We start from the raw sequence: 7,212 nt of genomic DNA on the forward strand, positions 1-7,212 counted from the left end.
TATTCTCTATTCTAATGCCTCGACGTTTCGCTTATGCGGTTTGCATTTTTGCAAGGTTACCCTGCCAAAAACATTGTGTTAAAAAGCTTTTTCAGAAACATCAACTTACTACAAACTTCCATTTTTAGGTGCCATACCAAACTCCGCTTGAACTATCTTTTAGGTAGACCACTCTGCAGCCAAAGGGACTTACCGTGTCTACTTGATTTGGCAAGTTACAAAGTATGACAAAACATTGCAAGTGGATACACACAAGTATATTTCGCAGATGTGACGAGAGACAAAGCTCGTAGCCTCGACAGCTGCTAGGCTTCAAGTTTGAGCAGGGAGACCCTGGTAGGCAGCACATACTTGCAGAGGTGGTCACCTCTCAGATTTTCAGCACTGCACAGCGTGTCCTCTGCTGTCAAAGCTTGCACCGTCCACGGGGTCGGACCCTTGGGGCTCAAGGGAGAGGCCCCAAAATAGAGCTATACAAGCCCGCATTGCGCAGAAAGTCAAATGATGTTGCTGTGCCTAGCACCTTTGCAACTACCGGAACCTGCTTTTCAGCATCCTATTCACTGCTCTACGACAGAATCCTAAGCATTGTTTTTTGTTAAGCTTGGCCTCAGAACAGCACAGCATCCATTGGGGTTGCGAGGAATTGGTGTGCAAGCATGGCTTCAGGGTTTTGTCGCTGTCACCTGCACACAACAGTGAGGCGGTAACTGACATGAATGTTTCATAACCTTTTCAGTTGTCCAAAAGCACATCAAGACTAGATAGAAATTATATATGCTAATGCAGCCTCTACTTGGAGATAGTAGTTGCATAGCATCCCAAAAAGGCTGAAAATGTAATAACAAAAAAGTTGAAAAAAAAGTGGAGATATTCCACTTGTCTTGCACAATACCCATAATTATGCCTTCAGAGCAAAGAGGTGTCAATTGAGTTTATAATATCTTTATTTTCCTTTATATACAAAGGTGGGAGATGGGGCATGTAATGTCAAACCTCAAGCTGCATGGCTTGCAGTTTGACGAGGCGCCCTACCGGGTGTGGCGGAAAAGCAGCAAAAACGTTTCAGACAACAAAAGCAAAGAACAAGATACTGTACCAGCTTGAAACTGCAATCGTAAAATGAAAACGTATACAACGTGCTGCAGCAGAACAATTTCCAGATGTTGAGGCCCGAGACATTTGGATGATACACATGCAATCACGAGTAAGCTTGAATCCGTGCGACTATCTCACACGACACTCATCACGGTGAACGAGGCACCCGTTTTCTACCGAGAGCTCTCGTGCAAGCGCATTGAGGAAATGTGTATTGAGCACTTACCGGCAACACCGCTGAATTCGCATCGCTGAACTTCTTGGTCGTCGTCTTTCCGTCTTCACTTGGCGCGCGAAGCCCACCCACCTTCAGCCCCGGGTTATCGATTATCGCCTCTGTAGCATCCAAAGAATGCGACTCGCAGCACACCGACGCACGGTGACGTCTTCGTCGCAGCAAAATGTGCCGCCAGCAACGCTCAAAGAGAGCACTTGCTGCTCGGCGGTCACCATATGGGGCCCCTCGCGACGCCGCCAAAGCTTCCACGGCAAATGTCAGCACCAGCCAGTGTCAGGTAGTATTCCCCGATTACGTCCCTGACGAACCTTGAACGGCGAACACATAAAAACGTAGCGATAGTCCGCTTTGGTCCGCCCCGTCCGCGAGCTTGAACGTCGCCATCTTCATTGACTTTGGCAACTTTTGCTGCCCGACTACTACAAAGTTATCTCCATCGCCAAACTCAATCGTGACGACATTTTGACGTCACCGCGAACTTCATTATTTCACCAGCATAGCTCGAACTCCATCGGAATCCGTAGGGAAAAGCTCAATCGCAACGTCACATCACGTGACCAAAAGGGCAGCCAATCAGCGACAGATTGAGTTAACTTCATCGTTGAGTTTGCGATCTAGCATATACAGACTGGTGGCGCCGGCCGGCGTGCCGCTGAGGGCGAAAACCGGTTTTGGTCGGCAGCCGGCCACGGACAGCGGCGCGCGGAAAGCCTCCGCGCCCCTTATGTGGTCGGGCCTTAAGCCCACCCTTAAGCCTCCCTTCACATTGCGGAACAAGACCGCGGCTGTCTCGGCCAGCCTTTAGACGCAAAAACATATTGCTCAACTTTTTTATAACAGTAGCACCCTGGGTGCACAGTTTGCTCATCACGGACTTGCCACTGAGTACACGAATGAAAATGCCCCACCAGAAGTGTTCAAACAGGAATTTTGTCAGCTACAATATGCCTACTATAAAGTCTATTCCAGCTCTTATATTGACGGCACAAGAACAGACTCCTCTGTCGGCTGTTCCGTAATCGGATCATCGCTTAAATGTGTGCGGAGAATTAGTTCTAGTGGAACTAGCTTGACTGCCGAGTAGTATGGTTTAATATTGGCCTCAGACCACGTCATCAAAATAGACATCCATACAGTGAAGTTTACACTGATCCACTAAGTGCTTTGAGAGCGCTCAGATCCCTTCAGATAGCGAAAAACCCTCTAATCACTCTGCTACACTATGAAGTGGTTGCTGCCGCTGTGAAAACCAATTACAGATAGTATTTTGCTGAGTGCCTACTCACGTGGGTATGCCTGGCAATGAACCAGCTGATTGTGCCGCATCCACACGTGCTACAAGGTATGTTGATATTTACGACATACCCTACCAATACTGCAAAGTGAAAAAAAAAAGATGATGTTGCTTGTATGTTTAGGCAGCGTTGAAGTTGGTACGCTTCAACGGGTGACCTATTTCTGAGCTGCATATGTGAAATTTAGCCACTGCAGTACAACCGCTAACCGGGGGTCTTTAACGTGCACCATGCAGTAGTGATTACACGAACCCGTGCCGGTACGAAACTCATCCAGATCGAAACTGGCAGGGGTGGGGATCGAACCCAGAAGGTTCTGCAGCGCAAGCTTTCTCTCCACGCTCCGAGCTGAGACGCATTAGCCCACTCGGCCACCGATCCTTTTTTTTAATTATTACTGCCGGGTACTCGGAAATCACATTATTACAAATACATTCGTGACCACGCGAGAGCCGACTACGTGTATATCAACGCATAGCTCGAAAACTTTTACCAATCATTTTCTCTTAATCTCGAGAAAAAAACCGTCGATGAAAATTGGACGCTTTATAAAAATAAACTAACCCATTTAGTTGAGCGCTTCATCCCACTGACCCGCATCATATCAGATAACTGTTACCCATGGTAGCACAAAACAGTGCATAGTCATGCTAACCAAGAAACGCGACTTTATAAATGAGCGAAATCTGCCAACAATTCAGCCTCGTGGGATGCATATCATGCGTGTGCTAGAACATACAAAACCGCCATAACTGATGCTAAAACCAAGTTTTATACTCACGACCTCCCCAACATTTTAACAAATAAACCCAAAAAGATCTGGAAAGTGGTCAACTTAGCTCTGTCTCATTTTTTGCAGTTCATAAACGACCGCGGCATCGCACTTTCAGATGAAGATAGCGCTCTTTACCTAACAATTTCTTCACATCAATATTTACTAAAGAAGACTTTCCTAAACGTTCCCGACTCATGCCCATTATGTCAACCTCAGATGAATCCTGTCATAATTGACCACACGGGCGTGTTGAAAGCAATAGACAACCTAAAAGTCTCTTCGAGTTCTCGAGATGACCAAATTAATTCGAAGGTATAAATAAACACAAAACACATTTCCTCTGTTTTCCTCTGTGACGTATTCTCACAATCACTCACGCTTACCATAGTTCCACGTGACTGGAAAATAGCTAACGTAATACCTGCTCACAGAACTGGTGATCGCCAACTCATAAGTAATTACCGTCCCATCTATCTCACCAGTGTTCCATCTAAGCTCAGGGAGCATATACTTTACTCAAATGTAATGAACTTTCTTGACTCCCATAACCTTCTTTTTGAACATCAGCACGGATTTCGTAAATCTTACTCGTGTGAAACCCAGCTAACCGCCTTCCTTACTGATATTTATTCAAGCTTCGATTCGAATATTCAGACCGACGCCAGTTTTATTGACTTCGCCAAAGCATTCGACCAAATTCCACACCAACGTCTTTTAACAAAGCTTAACGATATTAATATTTACCGCTTCGTTGTTAAGTGTATTTTTGAATTTCTAATTAACTGTAAGCAATATTCCTCCGTTAACAACGTAGAATTTCTCACATCTACCGTAAGGTCAGGTGTCCCCTAGCGAACCGTACTTGGCTTCTTCTGTTCCTAATCTATATTAATGTTCTCCACCTTAATGTCGCTTCTTTTGTGCACCTCTTCGCCAACGATTGTGTAATTTACCGACCCATCCTTTCATACCATGATCATCATGCTCTCCAAGAACACCTTGAGTCTGTAATTCATTGGTGTGAAAAATGGCAGATTACGTTAAACTTTAATAAATGCAGATCCCTATCATTTTCCGAGAGTTCGCGTACCACACCATTTTCGTATTACCTCACTAACAATCAAGTAATAGCATGCTCATCTTTTAAATACCTGGGTGTTCATCTCACCTCTGACCTACCATGGGCTACTCACATAACTTCTGATATTTCTGATACTAACCATTCTCTCGGATATTTTCGCCGTAACCTCAAACTTGCTACACCCTCCGTAAAACGACTAGCGTATACTACTCTTAAAAAATTGAAGCTAGAATACGCCTCATTCATAGGGTCTCCATGTCAGACCTACATCGCTAAAAATCTAGAATCCATCCAAAACAGAGCCCTTCGTTTTATTTATAACAACTACTCACCATATAACAGCATATCAAGATTACGCCAATTAGCTAACCTTCACTCACTTTCCTTTTGCCGCCGAGTATCACGCCTTTCTCTCCTCCATCGAATTTTTATCGCAATAGCCACCTCAAAGAATCACTGTTATAACCTCCCCATCGTATTTTCCCGCGTCTAGATCACCTATGTAAATTACGTCCAATTCAATCATCAACTGTGTCTCACCAGATTTTCACACTACCATTGGCCATCGAGGATTGGAATTCACTAGCTCACAACATCGTTTCTATTAATGATACTACTAAATTTGTTGAAGCCATTACCCTTTCTTAATCTAACCTACCTAGTTAGCTTACAGTGATATAATTGTGTTTCTTGTTCTATCTCTTTTTTTCTATTGCCACCCCCTTGTATAATTCCCCACGGGCCCTCAAGTAAAATAAATGATGATGATGATGATATGCCACACACAGGACAGACCCATGAACGCGGGCACAAAAAGAGTGATGAAAATTGTCAGTCGGAGTTTGGTTAAACTTTTTTTTTTCCAGTCACAAACCCTTCAATGAGTGGAATCCAGTCAGGCATGGATCGATGGGCCTTGTGGGCCTCAACGAAAGGAATGGCCCTCTCAGGAAAGTAGTATTGTGCTCCCCGCACATCAATGTCAGCGTTACGCACGGCAACCCGTGCCGTGCAGATGCTGTGCAAACAGATGAGCATAGCACAATAAAAATGACTGTCTACCGACAGGAACCTAATACCATAAGGGTATAGCGGGAATTTTTGCTTCAGGGTCCGCTGGAGAATGTCCCACACTAACAGAAAGCCTTCATCCCACCATTCTATGAAGACATGCTGAACTGTATCCGGCCGCTTACAAAGTGAACGATGCGTAACCCACAGAACAAACAGCCCTTTTTTTCATCCGTGTCTTCTGCATTGGTGTACCGGTGTGAAGTTTAAAGAAAAGAGTCTTCACACCGGAAAGTACCAGCATCCTTTTTACCCGCTCTGGAACATCCTGTCATGGCCCGTTACAGTACAAGGCTCTATACATAGGCACAGGAAAGACAACCGGCCACCAATCCTCCTACTATAAAACGACCATAAAGAAAAGCATGAGGTATAAATGGGCAAGAGGAATGGGCCCCGATGCTAGAAGAGTGAGCGAGTGCCCGTCACAGGGACTTTTCTTTCCAGGTCGTCCTTTGCCGGTTAGGGAAGGGCCGTGTATGAGTACAACGCCACGACGGCAGTGGCTTCTGGGGAACCCTCAATACAGAGCACGCTCTTTTTCGTTGCGTGTCCGCGAATGTTTGTGAGTCGTGGCAGCTACCACCGCCAGCTGCAGCTGCCGCAGCCATCCCGGCCATCCACGTCGTTGGCGGCGCACCGTATCTGTGCTGCCTGTGGTACCCGGGGCGATTCTGGTTTGAACACGTCATGCGTCGTAACTTACCCTCACGTGAAGCAGTGTCACCGAATCCGGTTATTTCGCACCGCAATCGTGGCAGATTCGACTATATTCGACAAAGCGCTGGTGTAGCAGGTCACGTCGCCGGTACAAAGGAGAGGAATGAGAACGGAGCCGCCTCGCATGCTACCCAACGCGATGCCCTCTCCCCCATTTTCGTCCGCTCGTCCCGAGTCGGCTGCTCGAGCGAGTAATGCCTTTCGTCCTAAATAAATTGTAAATGGTCGTGCCAAGCATGGCATCGGGACTGTGATGACCCGAGCACATTGAGCGAATAGGGTAGAGGTAGCAACGCTTCGCTTCCGCAGGTAGAAAATTCAGTGCTGTTATCGCCTAAGAGCCAGCCCTTTCTAAATAAAGAATTTCATCATCACGGACAACAACGACGTTCGACGGTTGTCAGCGACGGGGACAGATATCACAGCTAAATTTCTCATGTGTAAGAATACACTGAGAATTGCGGTGACTAGAGCGTTTTCTTTGTTTGTTTGTTTTCAACAACGTAGCTAGCAGTATTCGAATGCTGAGCTGTGAACTAAAAACTAATAAATGTGTTGAGCTTCTGGGATAATTTAGAATTTAAGTAACGCAGTATTCGTAAGTTAGCAATACATTTTCTTAACTTGGATACTGTTACATTTCGGGAGTAACTTATGACCGCATTTGCTAATTAACCTAATTACATTTTAGCGGAAGACCGGAATTCTAGCCAAATTAATCTTTAAGCGTAATTTGGGCGGCTCTGATCTGAATTGACATAACAAACGGCTAATTTTTTTTTTTTTTTTTTACGTTTGTATTTATACAGCGCAAGGTCGGTTTGCCTTTGTGGTGCGGCGATGCTGCATGGTTTACACTGTAGATGAGAAATTTGACCAGTGCATTGTGACTGCCAGCTTGGGGTCTTTAACGTGCATCACGCAGTAGCGATAC

This window comes from Ixodes scapularis, unplaced genomic scaffold (genome assembly GCF_016920785.2).
Source record: "Ixodes scapularis isolate PalLabHiFi unplaced genomic scaffold, ASM1692078v2 PGA_scaffold11__112_contigs__length_91849675, whole genome shotgun sequence".
NCBI lineage: Eukaryota > Metazoa > Arthropoda > Arachnida > Ixodida > Ixodidae > Ixodes > Ixodes scapularis.